Source organism: Electrona antarctica (assembly GCF_951216825.1).
Source record: "Electrona antarctica genome assembly, chromosome: 22".
Lineage (NCBI taxonomy): Eukaryota > Metazoa > Chordata > Actinopteri > Myctophiformes > Myctophidae > Electrona > Electrona antarctica.
In genome coordinates, this window is record NC_136805.1 from 23,695,152 (window position 1) to 23,722,793 (window position 27,642).

Here is a 27,642-nt window from a genome sequence, read left to right on the forward strand (position 1 = left end):
ACCATTATTATGATATATTAATTAATTAACAAGAGGGTATGTCATTGTTTGTAATTCAATTAGGCTTTCTTGGTGGAGAGAGACCCTATGCTGTGTGGTGAGAGGACAGACCAACCAGATGAGCAGACAATTACTGTAAGTGGAGAAATAACTTGATGGGAGAAGACAATACAAGGTATGAAGCATACTCTCACTAAAGAAGTAGCCTAGTATTAAAACTATATTTGATAGCTGATATAGGCCTACGTTAATGAAATATTTAGATTTTAGGCTACATCCTCAGGCTAAGGTTTAGGCTAAGATTCAAAACTTTGTTATCTGAATCATGAATTTAAAGAAATGGCACTTCTTCAAAGGAAAGCACAGACTATGAGCATTGGTGAGTGCATTATAGTGCATTGTATTTGCAATAGTCTGAATTATATTTTACTCACTTCATCTTCTGTCTGTAGAAGATCAAATTAGTTTGACTTTTCCAAGTTGTAGCATGTATCCCCCATGAAATTACTTCTGGCATCATTATGAGAGATGACAAATTGTCTCACACAGCAGCTCATATTTAGCCTGTGCAGACAGTGCAGTAGGCCTACAATAACAATACTAGACAGCCACTGGGAAGACCATGAATGCTGTTAGTTAACTTAGTTTAGGGTCAATCTGGGAACCCATCTGCGAAACAAAGGGAAAACAGCACTGTCTCGAGAGACTAGTTTAGGCCAGGGTAGTGTGGTTTCTATGATTAGTGTAGAGATGTGAAGGCTGTATGGTTCTGTGTTTGATTTGAACGCTCTAGTCTAGTGCAACATCCAAGCAACCACCTTGATCATTGTAAAAGACAAGATTCAGGAATTAAAGTGAATTGACTGCCAGGAATATTTCTTTGTCAGGCTTCATTTGTGGCTATAAATCAGAGTGCAGTGCATTACTTTGCTCAGATTTGTATTTGTGTAAATTATGGCCATTGTGGATTGTTGTCCGGACCAAGGCCGGCCCAGGGACCCCCCCAGCCACTGTGTGAGTTGCTCTTGCTACCACTTAAACCTATAGGGTTCTAGAGTTCAAGTGTTGACTTTGCATTTCTTGTCACATACTCAGAAGCCTTAGTCATTCTTGTCAATTCACTTTGAATATGTCAAAAGAAAGAAATATCATGATACCTTTGAACTTGAAGCAAGTTAATCTATACGATTTTAAAGGGGCTGAGTATTCCATTCAATATGGACCATTCAGTTCTGTGGGGAGAAATCCAAAACGCAAGTGCAAAATAGCTTGAGAAGCTGTCTGTCTGTCAGTCTGTCAGTCTGTCTGTCTGTCATTGTGCTGTTGGCTCATCCTGCCGAGATGCGGGTGAATGTATGTATGTCTCTGTTAATATGCTGTTGGCTTGCCGCTTAACTGTGTGTACATGTACATATGCTGTAAATCCTGCTGAGATGCAGGTGAATGTTTGTTTTAGTACATTGTGTGGGTTAGTTGTGTGGAAGTACTAGATGCTGTAAAGCCTGTTGAGAGGCCAGTTGAATGCATGTCCTAGTATGCTTTTGCAGTTAATTGTGTGTATGTTTACTGTAAATCCTGTTGGGGGGAGCTTTTATCCAGGGGTCCTTGTCTCCTAATTCGCCGATGTATGTATTGCTCAGATGTAATTTATGTAACTTATGTAACTTAGATACCATTTTATATAGACTTGGATAGCATTTGATGTAGACATAACACTATATAGTATATATGCATAGTTTCATTATATAGATATTCCACTGTTACGTTCTTAGCTTACGGATGATTCATGATAACTACTTGTTTATGTATATGATGTATTGCCATGCTTTTTTGTTCTTGCATAATGTATGGTAAATCGCTCTGGTCTGTTAAATGCCTAAATTGTAAATTAATAGGATATTCATCTTTCAGGCAAATCAATCACTTGAGATTTTATTCCCTTTCTCATAGCTCCATAATATTTATGAAAATTTCTGTCACTAGTATTACAATCTAAAACACATGCCTATATTACACACTAGGCCTATGATACTTGTTGGTTCAACGGCTTGAAATCCTTTTGAATATCCTAATTACAATAACATTCACATTCAACTTCTGTAAACCAAATGGGATTTGGGTTTTGCTATCCTAATATCATAAAGCCTACTTTGTCATATTACTGTCACTTGCTCAGCACACAAAGGAATATACAGGAACCTGGACTTGAATGAGTTTCACCTCACAGTAATAATGTGTGGGTTTGTAATGGCACATTATCGTTATGAGGTTTTAACGACTATGACCTATGATGAAACCATGTTTGACAAATTACTGTTCACTTTTTGACCAATAATATAATTTATTGACATTTTTCTATCTGGATTTTGATAGACATTTGACCTCCTTCACCTTTGGTTAGGGCTGTTGATGTTAATTTAATAGGTGTTATCCAGACAGCAGGGGGCAGTATTGTCTAACATTTAAACTAGCAACATTTAAACTAGCAGTATCACTGCCAAGCTATTGCTGCTGCCTCATTGGAGTCATTTTTGAAGAGTCATACAAATGCTCTAAATAAATGTATGTTGCCCATGGGTGTCTGAATTCAAAGGAACAGGCCAATGCATTGTAAGTGTCTCACAAACCATTACCTTGTTTTCCCCATGTTTGTGGTTAACAAAGTTTCTAAAAACTAAAGCAATGTGAACGTACCGTAATGGCGTGGTCGGTGGGAATGTGACATGGAATAATATTTGTTTTAGATTTTTGTGGTTTTGTCCATTCTGTTATTGGTAAGCTTTTAAGTAAAGACATTCAGGTCTCAGCATGTTCCTGCCAACAAAGAAATGCAACATTTGTTTCACACTATGACCTTGTATAGTTCTCAGTGGCTGGATTAATACCACTTGTAGATTAAAGCCTTGTTTTTACACAATGCCAGTTTTGCAGGAATTGATAAAAGAAGCAACTAATATTCTTGACATCCATGCTCAAGGCTTGTATAGATTGTTTTAATTATGAAAACAGTTTTCAACTAGGGTTCTGTGTTCTGGGCAAATGAAATTCACTCGAAATTGTAAACAGACATTTAATCAAATGTTTTAAATGAAGCAGAAAAATTACAAACCCCAGAATGGAGTCGCACAGGCTTCACACGACAACAGTGAGTCCACACATGCTATGAATTTGAGAACATCCTCTGTGTGTCATCTCTGTCAGTTGAATTATGCCCTTTGTCTAATGCCTATTTACTGGGCAGTTAAGACACTACGACATGTGCACATGGCACAGTTAATGGTGATAAGTCATGTGTCTTTTAAGCACTACGTTATGGCTTGTGTCTTTGTGAGCACCTATCAATCTGTGCTTGTCTAATCTATTGAAATCACATTATCACAAATAGGCCATTACCACCGGTTTTGTTAATCTTCAGTGCAGTCTCCAAAACATTGCAGCAACCCGCACAGCAGCAGGGGACACTCATTTGGAGGAGTCTGTGTCTATACAATGGTAGGCGTACACAAGCCCAGTCTGCATTTGAGCTATAAATTATCATCAGAGTTTGCACGGTTGAATTTGGTCTTAATGCTTTTAACTCGCTCGTCCCTCAAGTTGTTTTTCCTGTTTGGTGTCCTGTGGCACTTTACAGTGGTTCCTCCAGGGAGCCGTAAACTTGGGTCGCTTTGAGGCTCTCTGTTTGAGAGTGAAGTCCTGCTGACTGCCATTGCAGACTGGGCCAGACTTTGAGGGGGGTTTGGGCCGGTACCGTGGCCCTGCTGTTTCTATGTATGTGGCAACGCCAGACAGGCTGGTGGCATGGGAATGTGCCACGGCACGCCAGTCAGGAACTATGAAAGAGGCTGGGTTAGGAGCACTGATCTAGAAATTGGAATGGTACAGTGGTACAGTATTTGCGTGCATATGCGGGCCTTCATGTGCTTATGTCTGTACACCAGTAGTTCTCAAACGTATTCATGTCAAGGACTCCCAAATTGATATGTATTTAGCCTTTTACCCCCATATAAAAAAATGTTTTTTGCCAGAGACCCCCAGCAAGATTTATGTTTAAAAGTACTTACAAGATCTTATAAGCTATGAGCTTGTGTATATGCTATTTTTGAATAACCAACGTATAAAATATGGATGAAGTGGTTAAAATGATTGTGCTGTATTAATTAACACATTTAGCTGGGGACCCCTGGATCCCCCAAATGGACCCCTGGTGGTACCAGGACCCCACTTTGAGAATCACTGCTGTACACAATGTACGCACAGTTGCACAAGTTCTTGTAGTTTGTTAACAAACACATGCACATGCAAACTAACCGCCAACTGCCCCCGTGCACATATACCCATTGCACTATTAATATACCTTAATACCTATCATGTTTTTATAGGCAGCCTTTGCTATTGACTTTCTATGCCGGAAATGCAGGTGCTTGGTCACGCATGACAGCACTGCTTTACACAGCTAGCGCAACGCAGAGCAAACACGTTGTAAAGATTGCATGTCATCACCAGCAGACCATAATGGCATTCTATAGCGGCTCCTCCTCACTCAGACGTGGGCAGGCCTCTGTTGGAGGCCTTATCTGCGTGGTTCCACTTTACAGAGGTGCAGCCAGGTGGTACAGCTTCACTGGAGCATCTCCAAACACAAACAGCGGGACCGGGATGGGAGGCGGCCAGAGAGCGGGGGGGGGGTTCCTTGTTTTGAAGTGGTCCGAAAATGGATAGTGGTAACTTCATGAATTTTAAATCATGGAAAGTTATGCCTGTGATGTTATTTATCAAAACAAAACACCTAAACTCTGTAATCTGGTTTATACTTGGTTGTGCCTCATGTTGCACACAAAAAAGTTCACAATGCGTCACAGCGCAATTAAGTGTAAATCAGACATTGTTCTTGTTCTTCTGGCCTGCGCCTTATCAAGTACTGTAAAGGTCCTTGCAGACTGGACACGTTTTCCGGAAAAACGGCACAATGTGATTGTGTATTTCTTTGATGCATCTCTCAGTACCAATGACATAATAGGCCTACACTGGAAGTTGTGGATCTCAGCCAAGACTTAATTCAGTCCAAGCTAATGAATACCTTTTTTCCCTTATGTACAAGAGGTTTTTCTTTGATGTACAGAATTAACATGAGTCATGACTTTCACTACTTCCTACTTGTGTTGCCAGGATCTGTATTTACATTACTTGGTTGCACTGTAATTATTTTGTAACCACTAAATGATTATGTATTAACATGCAGTCTTACTGCGCATTATAGTAATAATACTTGTAAAAAATCATTTACTTCACCATTTACTATTCCAGATAGACGGCTTATTTAAAATGCTTTATGTTAACATTGATTTGACATAAATTATGGTTTATTTGCGCTGAGTGTGCAAAGAACCCCAATTAAAAAGCAATGCAAACAAGAAATGAAACCATACAAAATGCATGAAGGTTGTATCACATTCATACTAAGCACATTTATAAAAAACTATGAAACCCTCCCGAGATTTAGCACTTAACCTAATTCTACTGCTGTCATTTTACCTTATATTTACTTATTGAATGTGGGATTTTGTTTGTGTCTATTATTATTTATTATTATCTACCCCAGACCCCAGACCTGAGTATCAAATTTGCCCCTTTCATGTTCCTACATGTTCTGAAATGACATACAAATCCTTGATCCTTGCTCATCTAATCTTTGCCAGTTGACAATGCTCAGCTATGGACCTGATGTGACATTTAGTATTTATCTCCAACGTCAGTGGAATCCTCTCTCCCTGACTGTAATTGTTCCTTCTGATTCTCCCAGCAGCCACTTGGGTCAGAACCCACGGGTCCCGCGAGGCCCATAAACGGCCCGCTAGAGATGTGCTTACTGGCTAGGCTCATGTGGGTTCTCTGACACTCTGAGCCTATACGGCACGGCCTCATTTGGTCAGATGTGCTTACTTTGTCCATGAGCCAATCGCCAATTCATTCCCAAAGCCTCAGGGGTTCAAAAGCCAAGTGCATAATTGCCCCTTAAATCAATCTGCAAATTTCGTGGTATCCGAGCAGCAAACAGTTGGCCCGGAGTCATCTATTCACAAGCAATGGCCGTCCATGGTATGTGTTTAGAGTCACAATAAGTACTACTGTGTCTCTGGGAAAATTGCATTTGAATCAGAGCAGATATAGTCAATTATGGACCACTGGCTTGCATGCATTTCACATTAGGATCAGTAAAATTCAACCCATTTGTTCAACCTTTATGGGTATCATCATGTTTTTTGTGGTTGTGATGGTAGGAGGTGGGGGGGGGGGGGGGGGGGTATCCGGCCGGGCCACACAGCTAGAACCAAGTCCCCTCTCTTTGTCAGAGAGAGAGATTCTCCCATATTTCAAGATATTACATTTTCTTCCTCCCTCCCACTCGTTCTTCATAAACTTGACTCAGCTGCTGTAAGTGTGTTTGTGTACATGAGAGGGAGAGAGAGGCAGAGAGACAGCAGTGTCACTTAAAGAAAAGAAACAAACAAACCCAGGACTCTCCTGTCTCTCTCTCTCTCTCTCTCTGTCTCTCTACACCTTAATAACAGCGCCTATCCACAGACACTTTGATGCCCTGGGCTTTACGAGGCTTGTTTTAATGCACTCTCTGTGTGTGTGTGTGTGTGTGTGTGTGTGTGTGTGTGTGTGTGTGTGTGTGTGTGTGTGTGTGTGTGTGTGTGTGTGTGTGTGTGTGTGTGTGTGTGTGTGTGTGTGTGTGTGTGTGTGTGTGTGTGTGTGTGTGTGTGTGTGTGTGTGTGTGTGTGTGTGTGTCTCTGCTGTCTGTGTGTGTGTCTCTGCTGTCTGTATCTCCCTCTTCCTCCCTCCCTTGATTTCTCTCTCTTTCTATCTCTGCTCCTCTGCCTGTATCTCTCTCTCTCCGTCCGTACGTACAGTATGTGCACTCTTTCTCCTCTCCCTGCGTTGCTCCCCCTCTCCTTCCTTCTCTCTCTCTCTCTCTCTCTCTCTCTTCTACGTACCCTGCTGTATTTGCAGGCAGCTTTAGTGCCAGACACCCTGAGGCACCAGCAGCGCCAGCTAGTCTTCCCACCTCTGTTTTTGTGGTGAGAGATGACATGTCGAAGCTTTGAAGGGCAGGAGGGAGGGAGGGAGAGAGGGAGGAGGAGGAGGGAGGAGGGGGGGAACACATCACTCGGCACAGAAAGAGAGCGAGGGACTCAGTCAGAATGTGGCCTGCAGTCTGCCCAGATCCTCTTCTCTTCCCCCTCTTTCTCTCTCTCTCGCGCTCGCTCTCTCTCTAGCTGTCTATGTGGGCAGGGAGGAATGGCGACAGGAAGCAACCCCCCCTTTCTTCCTCCCTCCTTCCTTCACTCAATCACTCCTTCCCTCACTCCCTCTCCCTCTTCACCCCCTTGTCTCTCTCTCTCTCTCTCTCAATTCAATTCAATTCAATTCAAAGGAGCTTTATTGGCATGAGAAAACATACGTTTACATTGCCAAAGCAAAAGTGGAACAAAACAATCAAGATAAAACAATACAATAAACATCTCTCTCTCTCACCCATACTGATCAAACCATACTGCTTGATTAACTTTTAGCCATTTGTAGACCAAGTTCCTGGTATGAAAATCTCTCTCTCTCGCTCTCTCTCTCTCTCTCCCTGCGAAACTGTCTCTCTCTCTCTCTCTCTCTCTGTCTCTCTCTCTCCTATAGGCGTGTCTGTGGATCATAACTCACCTGGTGTAGTTGAGGTGTAGGCGTGTGAGCTGTGTGACAGAGTGACGGACAAAACATGTTTGAATTCAGAACCTCAGGCGTTACTCATGCTCTCACCCAAAACCCAGGAAACGGTAGCAGCAGCAGTACTTTTCCAACTGTTCCAGCTTCATGTTTATGGTCTGGCTTTGTGATTCATACTACATTTGTCCTTCCACCTTGTCTGCAGTGTGCACGCCATTACATTTCTTTTCACGCTGTCATTCAACTGAAGAGTTTGTTAATTGTTGTTAAGCGTGACTTATCTTTTGTGATAATGAGCTGATAAGCAGGTGCTCTAAGTTGACAATTCTGAGTGAGATAACCAGAGGAATTTATGGTAGCATGATTTTACTTTATACTACTTTCTTTCACGTTTAAAAAAATAAATGTCTTGGTTGAAAGTTTTCATTTTCAGTGATCCTAAAATGACTATAATATAGTACATAGACATAGTATACCCACCTCTCCTACGTACAAAGATTAGATTAATATGAGTATTGTATTACACGTAAATGTTTCACAGTATTTACATATCATGGTTGCATTACAACGGCAACAACAATGCACAACTACATTATATAAATACCTACTATGTTTTCTCTCAAAATTAAGAGGTCGTTTTTTTCCAGTAAATAACCTGGAGTCATTGGCTGTCATTTTTCCACCTTTTTTCCCAAACGGAAACTAGCATTGTGTTATTCATTTTTTAACCTTCTTTCCGCTCTTAAGTCGGCAATCCTTTCAGCTGCGTGACTGTTTGTCTTTTACTGGAGGAATGCTTGGTTAGCTTGTTGAGTGTTGTGTGTATCGGGGCATGGGGATTAGTAAGGAGACAGACAGTGTGGAATCAAACACAGCCACTGATGTATGCCCTGATGGATGTATAGGTAGCCTACAGGGGGCATGGCTTACAGCAGGGGTGGGCAACTTTGACGATGGAGAGGGCCACTATATTTCCACACTCACTCCAGAGGGCTGCATTGCATATTACTGTCGTAGCAAAAATAGCCGATCTACAAGCTCAAAACGCGTCGCAGCGCGACGCGTTTTGAGCTTGTAGATCGGCTATTTTTGCTATATTTGAATTGAAATACTGAATTCTTTTTTGCTTTCTTTTTATTAGAAACCTGAAAAGTAACCTTTTTATTGATTTTCAAATGGATTAATTACATTACACAAAAAGACAATACTACTAATACTAGTCGTTAAGTACTAGTCCTTTAATACTAGTCATTAAGTATAATTAAAGCAGGTCATGTTTGCATGTTTGCATGTTTGGAATTGCAACAGCTGAAATCAATACTATATCAGTATTCTGATATTAACCTGCGGGCCGCATTAAGTGAAGGTGGGGGCCGCATGTGGCCCACGGGCCGCCAGTTGCCCACCCCTGGCTTACAGAACACACTCGCACAGACGCACGCACGCACAGACGTCTGCCCATACACTTTAATTGTATGGGCAGAAGACATATACTGTACGTGGCATGCACGCCACTCACACAACATGTATTTAGCTTGGGCATACATGGTTTGCATATACTGTAAACTCAAAGTGTGGTTTGGGGACCTCCCAGGGGTCCTTTAGGGGGTTCCAGGGGGTCCCAGAAATATTGTATATTTTGGCTACTATAAAATAGCTACTATCTACAAGCTCACAACATGAATACATCTTGACAAATGTTCTCTTATGTGTGCCTGGCACAAAACCTTTGCAATTGGGGGTCTGCGGCCTGAAAATGTTTGAGAACCACTGCTGTAGAAGACCCAAAGAGATTAGAGATGTTAGCCACTGCTAACTTCATTGTGTGTATGTGAGAGAGAGAGTTAGTTCAACATCCCCGGGCACTGTGTAGCCCGGAGGGGAAAAAAAACCCTTCTAGGCATGTCACTCTGAGGACAGTTGTTGACCAAAGTTAGATATCGTTTTTCAGTAAGCTGCTGTTCAGGTGAGCTGAGTGGCTGCCTGTGTGTGTGTGTGTGTGTGTGTGTGTGTGTGTGTGTGTGTGTGTGTGTGTGTGTGTGTGTGTGTGTGTGTGTGTGTGTGTGTGTGTGTGTGTGTGTGTGTGTGTGTGTGTGTGTGTGTGTGTGTGTGTGTGTGTGTGTGTGTGTGTGTGTGTGTGTGTGTGTGTGTGTGTGTGTGTGTGTGTGTGTGTGTGTGTGTGTGTGTGTGTGTGTGTGTGTGTGTGTGCGTGCGTGCGTGCGTGCGTGCGTGCGTGCGTGCGTGCGTGCGTGCGTGCGTGCGTGCGTGCGTGCGTGCGTGCGTGCGTGCGTGCGTGCGTGCGTGCGTGCGTGCGTGCGTGCGTGCGTGCGTGCGTGCGTGCGTGCGTGCGTGCGTGCGTGCGTGCGTGCGTGCGTGCGTGCGTGCGTGCGTGCGTGCGTGCGTGCGTGCGTGCGTGCGTGCGTGCGTGCGTGCGTGCGTGCGTGCGTGCGTGCGTGCGTGCGTGCGTGCGTGCGTGCGTGCGTGCGTGCGTGCGTGCGTGCGTGCGTGCGTGCGTGCGTGCGTGCGTGCGTGCGTGCGTGCGTGCGTGCGTGCGTGCGTGCGTGCGTGCGTGCGTGCGTGCGTGCGTGCGTGCGAGCGAGAGAGTGTGGCCGTGTCCTTGTTGTACCTGAGCCACACACCATGACAATACCTGCGTGTTTTCACTGCGCCTGTGTTTGCATAACCTATATCATTGTAGGCCAGTTTGATATTTCAGTCATAGCGAGCGTCAGAAAGGGAAGAGATTACAGGGTTCTGCAGCCATTACATACACCATTAGTGAGACAAGGTGTTATTATGCCGCTGGTGTCAGGTGAGATGTCAGAGCACTAGCCTCTCTGTCATTCTTACTATTGCTAGATCAGCAGTCTTGCTTACGGGAACAACGGATGGAGTCATGTGAACACATGGGACACTGACAAATGTGTTTACATTTACCGTCAGTGGAACGCCACGCGATTCTCTGACCAGCCAAATAGAACTCTGTCTGTCTGTCTGTCTGTCTGTCTGTCTGTCTGTCTGTCTGTCTGTCTGTCTGTCTGTCTGTCTGACTGACTGACTGACTGACTGACTGACTCAGAAAATGATTTATGCAACAACTAATGGATACTAATAAGAAGACGTGGAACATGACAATAGAGGCTTTTTTAATGTTTTATTGTTGGGGAGACGCCATTCATCATTTTGTATGGAAACTCCATCCATTTTTAAAGTATTTCCCCGCATGTACTGTTGTATGTGATTCAGAGCAATGACTTTAGCACTTCAGATATTTTCTGGGGGGTTTTGGGTGCAGGAAGTCATGTTTTGGCAATATGTACTGATATGGCGCACAGAGAGAGAGAGAACAGGGCCATCCATTCAATGCCAGCGGACATTGTGCTAACCCTAAGAATTCCCCCAAAAAGTGAAATATTCTTGGAGACGCACCGCAGTGTTTGGAAACGTCCGATTATGTAACTGCCCATGGCGCTGGAGTATGCACTCCTGCTATTGTTTTGATGAATGCAGTTGTAACCTACTGGTACGGCACCAACTTTTCTTTCACTTTCAGATTTGAGACAGCACTTCCCTTCATGCTAAAGGCATCAAGAAAATGTCCACGGCCGCAAATGTGAATGAGGACATAAATTTCAAACCCGCCTCTTTTTTTTCTTCTTCTTCTCCCGGTCGTCTTTCTTGTTGCGTCTAAATTTTCCATGGACTGGCCTCCCTACTGCTGAGAGTGCTGTTCCTCGAAGCCACAGTGTATTTTGAAGCGAGGTCGGGAGAGAGCTCCAGGCTCCAAAAGCAGGCACAAGACTCCCTGTGTTCCACTCTTTAGCTGGGGCTTGGCTCCGATTCCTGCCCAGAGAGCTCCACACACAGCCACAGAGAGAGAGAGAGAGAGGGAGAGAGAGAGAGTGTGTGTGTGTGTGTGTGTGTGTGCGTGCGTGTGTGCGTGCGTGCGTGCGTGCGTGCGCGCGCGCGCCTACACTATGTATTAAGAGATTGCGTGTGTGTTTATACGCGCGTGTGTACACTGTATGTATTAAGAGATTGTGTGTGTTTATGCGTGCATGTATGTATTAAGAGATTGTGTGTGTGTTTATGTGTGCATGTACAGTATGTATTATGTGTGTGTGCGTGCCTAAGAGAGAGAAAGAGAGAGTGCATGTGCAATGTATGTGTGTGAACATAGTACACAGTATAAACACAGTACTCTCACAGCTACTAAACTTATGTAGAAATAGTCTTGGTTGACTCAGTGATGTGTTTTCCCACACACAAACACAGCCTAGGTGTGAGTCACTGAGTCTAATGCTCAGTTTTTGTTGGGAGAGTTTTTGCGGGTTCTCAGTTTTTGTAAAATATCCCCACACCCCCACCCACCCCCTTCTGTCTCCCCAATGGTTGAGTCTGCTAGTTACTGAGCTGGAGGCGGGCCTACATGTGCTGGAGTTGGACAGATCCACCCGAGAGGAAGAGAGGGGAGTTCTGCTAAATTGGTTCCATACCTTGGCTGACACTGGTGAGGTCATCTCCCCAAGTCCCCATAGAGGGATGGCTTGGACTGATGATAGCGAGCCGACGATTCTGACAACTCTCGAATTTCATAGCCTCATTCTTTCTGCCATTATAGAGAACCCCCACAATCCATACAATATTTCAAGTCTTGAAAGGGAGAACAGATTGTCCTTAACCATAACCTGTACTGAAAGACAGACCTACAGCATTTTGAAAAATAAATGAATACATAAAATAGTAGGGGGAGCGGGCGGGGGGTAGGGTTTGGCATTGGTTGGGCCACACATCAAATCCTCACACTCGATTAACACATATGGATATGACATCTATCCCAAAGGCTCCTTTAAGTGTGTCGACGGAAAGCCGTTCATCTGTCTTCGTCCTCCGTCGGAATATCCTCCTGGGGTCTGGAAGTCTAGGACGCAACACGCAAAACCGCAGCGAGTATAAATAAATGGGGCCGTATTTCTCTCGCTGCCTTTGTCTGGTCGGGACGCTCCGCAGAGGGCCCTGCCAAGTTGAGCATCTACATTTGGGTTTGGCTGTTCCCCTCTCCCGACGGCCCGGCCCGGGCCAAACCACAGGAAAAGGAAGCGAATGGCCCTCTCTCTTGAAGGACTCGAAAAATATCGTCCCGGTCGGGTAAAAATGGCCGGCGTGAAAGGCAACATTCAGCCCCTCCACTACAAACAAGAAGGGCTTTGAACAGGGAGACGGTGGGGCAAGCTGCCTCCGCTGCCTGTGTTTTACCGTTCCGAATCCTCACAGTTCATTTGAGTTTCTACAGAGTGCCTTGTGTTTCCTGGCAGGCATATGCCATAGCCATTTGAGAATGGTACTTGGAAGTGTTTATTGTTATTAATGGTCATGCAAGTTTGTGAGATGAAGTCTGTATGAAAAGCAATGTAAATAAACCGCCTACAACTGTACAGTACATACTGCGCATGATTGTTGCAGCGTAGGACCACCATATATGGACGCAGTGTGTTTAATTCAGTATGGCTGAAAAATAGAAGAGCATATGTCCAAGCTGTTATGTATTAATTATTGCCATATCTGGTGGATATCTGGAACAAAGATCCTGAGCTCTAGTATGACAATGGCAGATCAATTTACTGCACTTAAAGGAACATTCAGTGATTTGGGTGATTTGGAAAACCACCCAGTCTGCCCCGGTAACAAAATGTGCACATGCACGCTCTACAGTGGGGGGGAAGTGCAACAGGCCAACAGCATGTGTACCAAGGCCCGCCCCCACTCGATCATGATTGGAGGAAGGCCCCTCTCATCCTGATTAGATGACGGTTTTGCCACCCGCCACCAAAACTGAAACTAGGGTTTTTTGACCCCAGGGGCTCACTGGGGACAGGGAGGAACTCCTTATATGGTCAGCACACTCTATAGTAGGGAGGATTATCCAGAAAAAAAGAAAAAATAAGTGATATTTGAATTAAGTCAAATCACTGAATATACCTTTAATTGCTGGATGGCTCTGAAATATTTGTATTGTTGGTGTCTACCATCTGCATGGGTAGCATCTATGCCCTCCCACAATAGCCCCAAATCATTTTGGCGAGTGGAACAGCGAGAACTCAGCCATTGTGTACCTGCAGATGCAGATGCTTATCCGTGAAATTGACTTGATATGTGGTGGTAACGGCAGGGACGTCTTTCCCATTGCAATGTTTTTCCATCCGCCCAATTATGGAACTTTATCCCCCCGACAAACACACAAACACACACATACATTGTAAACCAATGTCACAAGCGCTCAAACTCAAACAACACTAAAGTACACTAATACTCCTACATGCATACAGTACACACACACACACACGCAAACCACACATGCACAAACACGCACCGCACACATCCTCCCCTACTCCCACTCGTCGTCTCGTTCCTTGACAGTGTCTGTGACAGAATATAGATGCTGGGTTAGTGTGGATGGATCTGTGGCGCGCTCATATGTATTTATCTCCTTGTATGCACAAGCACATATTACGAGCCCGAGCCAGCATGTTTCGGTGCACTTCGGTGCGTGCACACATAACCTGCGCATGCTTTCGTACGCACGCGAGAGGTTTATGTGTGTGTGTGTGTGTGTGTGTGTATGTGCGTGCACGTCTGATGTGTGCAGCGAGGAGGGCCATCTGGTCACCCCTGCCAGGCCGAGGTCCCTGTGAAGTGCTGTCAGCGTGGCCCCGTTGTGGTGTCCCGTGGCGACGGCAGGCTTGCTGCACAGCACTTCCAGCCCAGGCAGCCGACCTCAGAAAAGGAAATTTGGGTCGCACAAATGGAGGGGTTGCTCCCGAGCTATTTCCAGAGCCCTCTACCGGTCCAACGCCACCCACGATATTCCATATGAGAAGCCGGCGTGGATGTATTGCGTGTGGTGCCTGTGGTGGTGTGTGCGTGAGTGTTGGGGGGAGGGTGCGTGCGTGCGTGCGTGCGTTTGTGCTGTGCGCAAGAATATGAGTGAGATTATATGGGCATGTGTTTCTGCTTTGTAAATGAGGAAGTGCACGCAGGGTGTATGTGTGTGCATATATGGTGTATGTGCATGCACGCTTGTGTGTGCGTGTGTGTGTGTGTATTCACATGCTTGTGCGTATTAATGTTCCATGAAATACCACCACCAGTATCCCATCCTGCTAGCCATTATTACTTGGCCCGACAACTTTTCAGCGTGGCAAAAGAATCATTAGCTACACTTGCATAATTTCCACATTCACGCGCACTGCCTCACCAGTCACATGGCAGCACAGATAAGGAACTGGGCCGCGGTTAAGCATATTCGATGCCGCCACACAATGGGTAGCAGAACAAGGACGCAAAACCACAAACTCATATCCCATAAATCACAAGGCATAAATCACTGTCAGATTCATGGATATCGCATGTAAAGAGTACATACCTTAGCGCGGACCGAGTCGGCCGCTTTCTTGCCTTGGCCTGTGTAAACAGTTGCGGCCTTCATGGTTGCTGATCGTGGAAATACGATGAGGAACACAGAGGAGCACCCGAGCCTCAGATTAATGAGAAACCTGCCTGTAGGAAACTTTGGTTCAAATGAGATCATGGGCATTTCTCTTTCGATGCCCATCAATCGGGTTTAGTGGTTTTCATAGCGGTGCCGCCGGCTGCTCTGTAGACATCGGAGGGAATAACGCTGAAACAGGACCTCAGATCCACTTGCCAGAACGGAGCGGAGGTTCTGCTGTGTAGTCACATCAGGGCATGGCGACATTTCAGTGATGATGAGGCGCATTTAATGATGTCTGATGAAATAAAAAGGAGCGGGTCAACTCGTAGGCAACTGGAATCAGGAGACACACTCATGTAGACCTGTTTAAATGGGCAATACTATTTTAGAGGAGTGCTTAAACTGTTATATAATATAATAATTATATATAATTAGCGGTCATGCATGTTTTGTGTACATGCATATCAATATGTACATGCATTCAAGTTTTGTTTCCTGGCTGGTTAGACAGTGCAGCTCAAATTTAGCACAGAATAAAATCATGAGTATTATATTTGATGGACCAGTAAGAGTCAATGTTTTTTTCTCACGGTGAACATTCACAGGTCTACTTTTTACACTCGATGCAGATCATTCCAAGAAATCAGACTGAGCGTCTGAGTCTGTATATGAGAGATGACAACCTACCAATTTATGCTCTATTCAACTACACTGTTATGGTTGCAGCATATGGTTGAGCTACAGTCTGAGGGTTATGTTGAGTACGTCTTGCAGCCATGTACGTGATATGCATTGGCGACGTATGTTTGTTTACGGTAGCTCAAATGACTACCTCGCCTACCTTGCTCTTGATGTATCTAAGGAGAGGTAAGCAAGTAAACAGGCTCTTAAAACGCCTACAGGCTCAAGGCACAAGTCCACAGCCACCCAGGGGGAGACCTCCAGCGTCTCTCAAAGTCCTCCCTCAGGTTGCCAGGTTGTGAGTATTAAGCTATGGTTATTTTAGGCCGACCTGCTCCAGAGGCAAAATTACAGTGCAAAGACCAAGGGGCGGGGGGGTGAAAAACCAAGTGGGCTGGCCACCATATAATTTTCTTGTTTCTCTTTCAAAGGATGAGGTATTCCTCGAGGAAGCCCTGTTAAATTTACAAGCCCTTTGGTTAGGTCAGTGACCCCACATCAACGGGAAAGGGGACATGAGGAGACATGGACAAAGGCTGAGATCTTCCCATGTCTTGGCGTTTGATGGAGCTCCAGCCAAAGGTCATTACTCTTCAGCTTTATCTTACAGAGAAGTCAGAGTAAATATACAAATTCATTAATCAGGCAGTGCTGGAGAAGCTACTTAAAATGTTATCTATTACATTACTTAAAAGTCAGTTGTTTACAATATTACTTTCTGTGCCAACTAATGTGATTTGTTACTTTTGTGATACGTCGGGGTGGCTTATTGTCAGTATCAGCCAAGCAACAAGGACATCTATTGCTTTCAAAAGATACCCTTAAATTATGCACAAAAGGACTAGCCATGAATTGACAGGTGTTGGCTAAATGGAATAGAGAAGTGCGGAAAGTGCCACAATAATGTTATTAAAATGGACTTTTTAGAAGCCTCAATTGCAAAGTCATAATGAAAAGCAAAAACCTCAGAAGCTGCAGTATGTTATATTTGAAAAATCAAGATGAATGGACAGACTCCCTACATTGTCATTAGTGTGCATACATTTGAAAGAGCCTTAAGAATCTACAAATGGCCCAGGCCGCCAGCGTGGTGGTCCGGGAACCCTAGGCTGACAGCGTGTCGCGGGTTCGAATCCCGATCCCGACGACCTTTGCTTCGTGTCTCCCCATCTCTCTCCCCATTTCCTGTCAGTCTACTGCCCCCCCCCCCCCCCCCCCCCCCCAAAATCTCCAAATAACACTGTTTTACTTGACATGCATTATTATATTACTAAATTGTTACCCATGGAATAAGTAACGTTATTACATAATCAGAATCCTCTTTATTGTCACATCGCAGGTTTACAGGTGTAAAACGGTGGGTGAAAATAGTTTTTGTGCAAGCGCCATAGTTATTTCTATTTTCAGTGAAAGTAAAAACTGAAACTAAAGTTTTTGTTTTCAGTTTTTCTCAAAAGGTTTTGAAATGATCCCTTCAAGGTTTCAGTCCGGTTGCATCTGTGACTTGGTATAATACCAGGTGATATCTGGGGTCAGACGGGCCATAAAGCTCTCACATTCCAAAGTCGGCTGAATAGTAATATTTTTGGTTAAGGCCCTTAATCTGAAGAAATAAAAAGTCTCTCCTGCCTGAACAAGAGGCAGCAGCCTTAGAGGACTGAAAATGATCACTGCTTACTCCCCAAGTGTTTTTACCTCCAGACGTCTCTGCCATAATTATGCCAGTCTGGAAGAATTACAGGTACCCTGGCATTACTTTTGATACACACCGTGACACACACACACACACACACACACACACACACACACACACACACACACACACACACACACACACACACACACACACACACACACGCTTACATCTCATTCTTCATCAAATGATACTATCCTCTCTCTCTGTGTCTCATGTTCTCAAGTTCATAAACTCAGGCAAAACCATTCCGCTTTATACGGAGACTTTGATCTCCGCCTAGATGGCCTCGGCAGCTATAATTACGTGCTAAATGTCACAGGCTAAATTACGACCGGGCAATTCATTACACTTGAAAGCAGATGAGCGCTGGCGTTGAAACATCTCGCCGGTAACACGCGCACACATCATCATCATCATCACTGAGTGAGCCATCAATAAGCCGAGTGACAATCGATGGATCAGCAACATTGGGTTATCCTTGCGCGTACACCCCCCCCCCACCCCACCCATTGGGTACAGTAGGGGGCCTTCGAGTCATTCTCTCTGTGTTCTTCAGGGGCCTCGGCAGCAGCAGTAGTATGGGGTGTTGGGGAGGGGAGTGGGGGTGGGGTGGGGGATCCAGAGCTGCAGTGCGGCTTGCTGGTTAATTATGGGTCGCGAGCTGCAGCTCGGCTGGCCTGGGCGGGTGTTGGAGCCAGTGGGTCTGGCACAGGGAGGTCTGGCCACAGACCCCGGCGGTGACGGCATGAAGTCTGGGACGAGTCAGAACACCAGCCCGGGGTTTGGAGCATTCCTCACATTCCCTCCTCCCATGGCTGCCTGCCTGTATGATGTGTGTGCACGCATATATACTGTGTGTTTGTGTGTGAGAAATAGGGAGAGACTACTGTATCATTGTGTGTAGATGTGCATGTGTGTTGTTGTGACATGTTTTGTCTCTTGGTTATATGGATACTGCGCGTGTGTGTGTGTGTGTGTGTGTGTGTGTGTGTGTGTGTGTGTGTGTGTGTGTGTGTGTGTGTGTGTGTGTGTGTGTGTGTGTGTGTGTGTGTGTGTGTGTGTGTGTGTGTGTGTGTGTGTGTGTGTGTGTGTGTGTGTGTGTGTGTGTGTGTGATATATATGAGCATAATATGCTCATATATATCAATACCCATACAATGCCAACACATATTGCCAGGAAGGATATATATTATATATCCTTCCTGGCAATATGTGTTGGCATTGTATGGGTATTTGTAATCTCATCTGCAGGACAGTATCAATGCCAGGAACCATTGTAAGAAAAGGGTGCTGTCAGGAGATGTCTATCAATGTTGTGTGTGTTTTGTATGGGACAACAGACATCCCTTAATGAGATGAGATTCCCACAGGCAATTGGAACTCAAATGCAGAGGCACTGCAATCATTGATCTCAAATGATCTCTCAAATTTAAGAATGAGTTATTACTCTGTTTAAAGTAATATTGAACTTTGGTATGACCTTGGATTGTGTAACTAGGCCTACTTATGCGAACAAGAAGTAGTCCTTTTTCTTAGTTTTGGACAAGTGAAATGGTATATTTATGTTGTATTAATCTGCACCCTTTATCAGTGCAGAATCTCATGGGTGTCCAATATCAATGCAACATAGAATCTTCTTTCATGTTCAAAGATAATAAATAGTCATTGCCATTGCATTTTTCCTTAACAAATTCTTCCCAAATTAAGAATTTGTTTGCATTTGTTTATGTGCTAAAATGTGGTTTTGAGACCTTTTCCGCCATGCTATCAGAATGAATGCGAAATGTGATTCTTCATTCCCTCTACGCAAAGAGCACAGGAGCAACTGGGGAGAACAACATGTCAATGGACAGCAACATGCTCTTAAATTCAGCTTATATTTTTAAGAGAATACAGGACATACATAGACACAGAAGAAACAATACAAAACATGCAATAAAACAACACACATCTTCCCACAATAGCAAAAAAACACTCATTGGGCTTAAAACGGCCATGCCCACTTGCCCAAATGTGCTGACATCATCAATTTGTGATGACGGCATTGGCCGTTTTTAGCCCAATAAGTGTTTTTTTTTTCAAAACGAATGCTTGGAATGGATTCAGCATCATGAAAACCCCCTAGTTTGACATGTCACATGCTACATAAAGCATGATGAAATTTTGAATATTTTGCCTTCTATAGGTTGTAATTGGTATGGTCACATATTATGCCAATTATGAAAATTGCTCAACATATGCAAGTTAGCATCCGGCAGTTTCTACATGCTGGGGATCCATACTAAACATTTCTAACATAAAACCTTGGTGTGTACTCAACATGTCCGGGTTCACAATGGGGCTCTATGGGCTGGCTACTAGACTACAAAGAGAAGTCAACTCTAGATGCACCAAATGTTCTTGACCATTCAATTCTACTCTTACCCAGCTTGTCTGAATGATGAATCCCACTTGATCCTAAATTGGAAGAGTGTGGCTGATTATTTATTAGAATAGGTAGCGCCTGTGTTGTGCTATGTACAAAGACTCTGGTATATGGTACATGCCCAAAAACTAGAGAGATCATGACCAGAAAAGTAGAACTTCAACACTTTATGAACTTAAACAAAGTAAACATGTTTGTTTTGAGAGTTGATATTTTTATTCTTACTTTCACTCTTATTCTTATTTATTTAAAATGAAATGAAACAACTTGATGTGGCAAATTGACTTTTAAGTTGAAGTTGAGCGTCAGTACTAGTGTTACAGTGTTACAGCAATGGCAAAACATTTGTGATGCTGTAAAAAATGCCATGTCAGCAGAAGTTGAATTGCACTCAATATCATCCAAAGGTTTTTATAGTGTTCATTGTGATCAATGGACCAATAGTATTTCTTAAGCCTACAGATGTAATAATCCAATCATTATAAATACTCCTGAGTAGTCAAATAAAAACATATTTTACTACTCGGGGCCCACACAAGTCGGAAACGATAAAAGTCAAACTATGTATGTTGGGTAATGTGAATGCATGCCCCACCCTGTTGTACCTGTCAGAGTACTCACTGTACCCATTTAGAGTACCCAGTGCGGTACCCTCTACCATATGACCAATCAAACAAATATAGAGATACAGCAGGGATATCTGATGTTGTCAAAAAACACTGATGACATACATATACATGCATTAATCTCTCATAAATTGTTCTAACAAAACGTATACTTAAAAAAAATACAACATGAAATGTGTTTGTATATCGCTTCCTGCTCCTGCATGAGCCCAATATTTGGACTTGTATCACAACCAGGTACAGTACCTAATAATACCTACTTCAGGTTCACTTTAAAAATGCACATACTGTACAGTTGAGTATGTTCTTCCGGTTTAAGCAATTTGCAAACAATACCCCAATAACCAATCTGTGCTTCCAATGACAATTAATGGGAGATTGACTGTTGGCAGTCATAAAATGCATGCACTGTGCTGAACCAATGTATTCCCAAGCCAAATATTGATCCTTAAACACAGCCTTGTCCTGCAGTCATCTAGAAAGGCATTTTACTACATTATTGTCTAGTGGTGGAGGAGAATACGTTCTTGGGGGGTATGACAATATAAACTAAGCGGTAGAGGAAAGTAGCTATTGATATGACATCACAGAGTAAGATTAAAGTAGCTATTGATATGACATCACAGAGTAAGATTAAAGTAGCTATTGATATGACATCACAGAGTAAGATTAAAGTAGCTATTGATATGACATCACAGATTAAGATTAAAGTAGCTATTGATATGACATCACAGAGTAAGATTAAAGTAGCTATTGATATGTCATCACAGATTAAGATTAAAGTAGCTATTGATATGACATCACAGAGTAAGATTAAAGTAGCTATTGATATGTCATCACAGATTAAGATTAAAGTAGCTATTGATATGACATCACAGATTAAGATTAAAGTAGCTATTGATATGACATCACAGATTAAGATTAAAGTAGCTATTGATATGACATCACAGAGTAAGATTAAAGTAGCTATTGATATGACATCACAGAGTAAGATTAAAGTAGCTATTGATATGACATCACAGATTAAGATTAAAGTAGCTATTGATATGACATCACAGATTAAGATTAAAGTAGCTATTGATATGACATCACAGATTAAGATTAAGGTAGCTATTGATATGACATCACAGATTAAGATTAAAGTAGCTATTGATATGACATCACAGAGTAAGATTAAAGTAGCTATTGATATGACATCACAGAGTAAGATTAAAGTAGCTATTGATATGACATCACAGATTAAGATTAAAGTAGCTATTGATATGACATCACAGATTAAGATTAAAGTAGCTATTGATATGACATCACAGATTAAGATTAAAGTAGCTATTGATATGACATCACACTGTGATGTCATATCAACACAGGTCACAGGCTGCCCAATGGGAGGTGGGGCAGAACACATAGCATTTTCTAAGAAGGTTTACATGAAGAAGAATAGAACCTAATCAGACGTTTGTTGTTGTTGTTGGTCAAAATGTTTGACCTGACAAAGAGCCCAGGCTCTCAAAAGGTTGTCATTAAAATGTATTGAGGCATGAGAGTGCGCTGGTTCCATTCTCCTTAAATGAGAATGCCTTAAAGGCATTTCACTTTTCAAAAAAGTATTTTTATCGTCACAGATTAAGATTAAAGTAGCTATTGATATGACATCACAGATTAAGATTAAAGTAGCTATTGATATGACATCACAGATTAAGATTAAAGTAGCTATTGTTATGACATCACAGATTAAGATTAAAGTAGCTATTGATATGACATCACAGAGTAAGATTAAAGTAGCTATTGATATGACATCACAGATTAAGGGGTGGAGAAAAAGTAGGCTCTGGTTATTACTGAAAATGAATGTTCAGTACAAACTGAGACTAGGGTATAGTGGATGTGGAAGTTTTGAAATCAAGCTGGTTTTGATTCCTCAGTCATTTCACAACACTTGAACCCAAGCGTCTGTATTCTGGGATATGGACCTTTGGTGAAAGTAGCTGATCTACAAGCTCACAACGTGAAGATGCTTAGTGTAGAGATAAAAAAGGAAGGGGCCTAGTAGACCACTCGGGGACAAAATATATATTTAATTGGTTAAGGAATATTCCTCTATAGACGTATTTTATGTTTAATTATAATAAACAGCATTTCCAATTTATTCAACATCAGGCATGTATCAAAGATGTATTGGTTTGTTTGAGATGGAGACATTAGGGATTAGGTTAAATAGAGTATGCATTAGTACCCCAAGGCCTAAGTAAATATGCACAAAACAAGTATTTATATCTCTGTCAATCCCTGTTTGATATGCCACGGCTGACACAAATGTACTATAAAAACATGAACCGTTACAAGAGCCATGGTCACAGGGTCTTGCAAGTGACAGGAATGTGCAGGACATTGTGTGTTACGTTGGCGTGTTTATAGGGTGCGAGACGCGCCACAGACGTAGACAGGTGAGTGGGCTGCAGGGATCGTGAGGCGTGGCGTTTCAACACACGCAAAAAGAAACACAGATCAAAGGCAGACTGTGCGTCAACAGGCTGCAGTGTGTACACAGCCCAGACAACTCTTTACAAATCTCTGTAACTCGTTTATTCTACCATCGTGACAAGGGATTCGTTTTCAGTCCCACCACATGGGCTCGACTGTGTGTTGTAAGAAAGGTGGCACGTCAAGTATGCTGTAGTGCAAATGCTATAGCGCGTCCACATCCAGCGCGCTTTTTGTTGTTAGTCTCGTGTGTGTTTTACAACTGTAGGGAAGGTCCTCCATCTTATTTATAGCTCACTTGATGTTGAGCTATGCTAGAGCAACAAAAAAAGAATACGACAAACTAGGAAGGAACCTCCTCAAAGTCGTCTTCATGTATCATGCTCACAGCTTCACCCAAAAGGTACATGCCGGCTAGAAATAGCTCTAAAGTGCGGGAGAGGGACACCAGAAAGGCCCTATTTCTTTCTTCTCCACACAACCTTTATTTTGACAAGGCAGGGAGAAGTGGGTATTTATATATGGAGCTGTGTGCTGTGGTTTCTCCACAATTACAGAGTGGCAGTGCACAGACTGGGAGGCGTGCTGAAGGTTTATGGAGGTGGGGGTGGTATTCTGAGTGGGGACATGAGGGGACCAGCCCTCCTCAAGACTCTTACAACCCAATATATAGACGCGGGACCCAAATACCACACACTCGCGTAGATAGAAGTCCTCGTGTCCATACATAACATAACACACATCCACAATCAGTGGTGGGAAAAGTACCCAATTGTTTTACTTAAGTAAAAGTATCAATACTGCAATATAGAAATACTCTGTTACAAGTAAAAGTCCGGAATTCAAAATGTACTTGAGTAAAAGTACAAACGTATTGGTATCCAAATGTACCAAAAGTACCAAAAGTAAAAGTAGTCGTTGTGCAGAATGTCCCATTTCAAGTTTTCAAATGTTTAAACATTTTATTAAATAGCAGATCTACAAAATCTACAGATCTACAAGCTCACAATGCGTCGCATCGCGAGCTTGTAGATCGGCTATTTTCAAATTGCCGAAATGTATATAGGGCTAGAGTGTAAGTGCCCCCCCCCCCCCCCCCCAAGATGAACTAATTGACCGCAAACAAACAAACAGGGTATTACCTTTAAGCAGCACTCACTATGTAACCTTTTGTTGAATGAATCAAATAAAGTTTTGTCCAATCTGTATGATGCAGTATGTTAATACAATACGATAACGTATACAATAAATTGTGATCCGTAGATGTATTGTGTCTCCCTGCTCTTCTATTGAGACATTTAGATTGTGTCAAAGGTCATGTCTCACCTAAACACAAGCTCTGACACAAATTTTGACCGGATGGTCAAGATTCAATTTATCCCTAGTAAGCCGTTTAATTTAGTTTTCTTCTTTTTTTTTAGCACTTACGGAGGGACACCGGGTTTGAATCCAGGGTAGAAGAGGAAAGTTACCTTTAAGGTTACTTAAAAATAGCAAACTCTACATTAAATCTGTCCATTAACGTGTTCTCTCCTCTGTGTCATCACTTCAGTGACCATACCCTGGGTGGGGGTGGCAAAAAGGCCTTTCTGTGTGTTTGCATGTTCTCCCCGTGTCCCCTTGGGTAGGTACCCTCACAAAAAACATGCAGTAATCCTGTTCTCTAAAACTGCCTCCCCCTGGCCAGCCAGGTTGCCTGATGGAGGGGAATGGAACTGGTTGGAATAACGTGTTCCTTCCACGTGCTACGTCCAACCGGGGAAACTCCCCCCTGTCAGGTGAAAAGAAGCAGCTTGGAATCATGCATAGAATAAGGAAGCATGGGGTCAGTCCGTTGCTCTCCCCAGGTTGGCAGAGGAAGTGTGGCGCCCAGGATTACATTAGATAATTGATACTGGGTGGAAAAAATGGGTTGCAAATGCGTGGGATAAAAAAATAAAATAAATTGTCCATTAAGTCATCACGCCCGCTGGCCTAGTGGTCCAGGCGCATGCCACATATAGGCTCTGGCCTGACAGCGCATAGTGTGTTCGAGTTCTGTTCATGACGACCTTTGCTGCATGTCTCTCCCCTTCTCTCTCTCCCTCTTTCCTGTCCGTCTTCACTGTAACTATCAATAAAGGCACAAAAGCCAAAAACAAATCTTTAAAAAAAAAGACGGCCTCATCTTCACAGTGAAAATCTATCCTGGCTCCATCAAATCTTTGTAGCCCCAAAGTTTTATATTGCAATACGGCTCAATTTCAGTATTTACGGTGTGGGTTGATGAATAAATATTTTATTGGTTGGCATTAAAGTATGAACAGAATTTTTACCTCATCTGAGTCAAACCTCTTTACCCCCGCCTTCCCCCCTTGCCACCCCCAAACCTTTACATTGCAATAAGGCTCAATTTCACTGTTTAGAAGTTAGGTTGGTAATGTTTTGAGAGGTTCTGGCGTGGGCTGGAGCTTCTCTTTGTAGGCCTACCATATTATGGCTCTGACATAAACAAGGATTTTCTACCAAAAGGCTCTTGCACAACCACTGCGAGCCACGTTGAAGGAGAACAGTGGGAGTTTGTGTTTGTTTCTTGGACGCCGTGTTGAATGTGGCCTGAGCCTCCACAGGGACGAGCACATAGAGAGAAGGGGGGTGGGTGGGTGGGGGGGTGGGGGGGAGGTTGTGGTTCTGTGGGGGTGCCTGGAAGTCAGTCAGGGCGGTGGCTTGAACCACCTTCCCTCCGCAAAGCCGCCATCCACCCCACTCCCCAAATACACACACACATGCATGCACAGGAACACGTTCAGACGAGCACTTAATGTCATACACGTACCATGCCCAGAGCATGCTCAAGAACGCAAAGTGCATGTGGACTGGACATGGACACATCACCCCGAGCTCTAACACGCACAGCAGGCACACACACACACACACACACACACACACACACACACACACACACACACACACACACACACACACACACACACACGCCCGTGCTCCAACACATGCACACCCCATGTAGTCAGTGTAGTGTGTCCAGGAGGGTTGGCGTGCCAGACAGGAAATACAAGACAGCTTTGTTTACAAGGACAGCACATGATGCAACGGCCATGCACACCAGAAAGACTGGTGCCACAAAACCAGAGTTCACCAGACGCCTCCTCAATAGCCTCCAAAAATAGCCATACTACCGCAATGAGATGCGCAAATGAACAGCTCTATCAAATAGTTGATCGTATTCATGTTTGTTCATTAAGTATAGGCCACAGCCCACTATATGCATTTTCTTGTCAAATAAATTATAATAACATTAAAGTTTAGGTTTCCACGGCACTGTGCTTTATGTTCTGTTTTGACTCGCTTTGCTCTGCCATTGCTCCTTACGTCAGGCCTGGGCTTTGAAACGTAATACACCTCCATGGCTGTGAAGCTGCTACGGTGCTAAGCTGTGAGCTTGTTGTGACTCCACGCTAGAATGACAGATACATGTGAGTGAAAAACAAACAAGAGGTGCTGAGGTGCCAGCGCTGACGGACACACCGGCACACTTCCTGGTGGGCTGCCATACGTCTCTTCTGGTGGTGAAAGCCTCCGGGTTGGCACAGCTAGTGCTCTGAATGCATTTCGCTGAGGTTGTCGTTGGCAGACAGGGCCATAGGTGGTATTTTCCTCAATGGCAACCTGTTCGTCCCTGTCTACCGCCGTGCTTGTGCTTGTTCCCGCATCCCACGCCTGGATTCAGTCGCGGCATAACAAATATGCACATCAAAATGTGGCATTTGAATCGCAAAACCTGTACCTTCTAGCCACATTAAAAGATATCACTGTGTCAGGATGCAGACAAAGGCGTATAAAGGCCCATAGAATGCAGTTTAGCCATTGGTTGTATTTGTGGTCGGAAGAGTCAGGGTTCATTGTAATATACACGTTGCGGTTTTGAGCATAACTGAAAATAAATAGGAGTAATTTGTGATGTCAGGGGTATGGTGAAACCAGAAGATGCCGCTAGCTGAGCAAGTGAATGAATTATTGTAATATGAGCAGACTGTAACCCGACCCACACATCTAGCAATGGGATTTATTTTTTCTTTTCTTTTTTTTGGTGGGCTCGGTTGGGAGGCTGGCCGATATTTCAGATTTCCTTCCCTTAACACAAAAATGAAGCCACTCCCACATCCAAGAAACACACACACACACACACACACACACACTTACTCACACACACACACACACACACACACACACACACACACACACACACACTTACTCTCACACACACACACACACACACACACATACACACACAATATCTACAATTCAGCTTGATCAAGTGCAGAAAGGCATGAGACAAAACATACTCACAATAGACAAAATGTATAGAATACTATAATATAGTATTCTATAAATGATATCAATAATATATAGTAACTATATATTATGTCATTTACAATGTTACTATTTACAGACCTTATATAGAATTTCTGTAACTACGGTGGCAGACACTAACCAATTACATGTTGGGGGAAGGGGCATGAGT

General features: G+C 43.4%; 1 long non-coding RNA gene across 1 annotated transcript in view; it reads left to right on the top strand.

The window, feature by feature from the left end:
* LOC306915687 overlaps positions 1 to 27,642 on the top strand; it is a 41,211-nt gene that overhangs the window by 1,799 nt on the left and 11,770 nt on the right. Inside the window, exon 2 of the long non-coding RNA XR_013788870.1 lies at positions 64 to 175. This is a non-coding gene — a long non-coding RNA (uncharacterized lncRNA). The remainder of the gene's footprint in view (positions 1 to 63; positions 176 to 27,642) is intronic.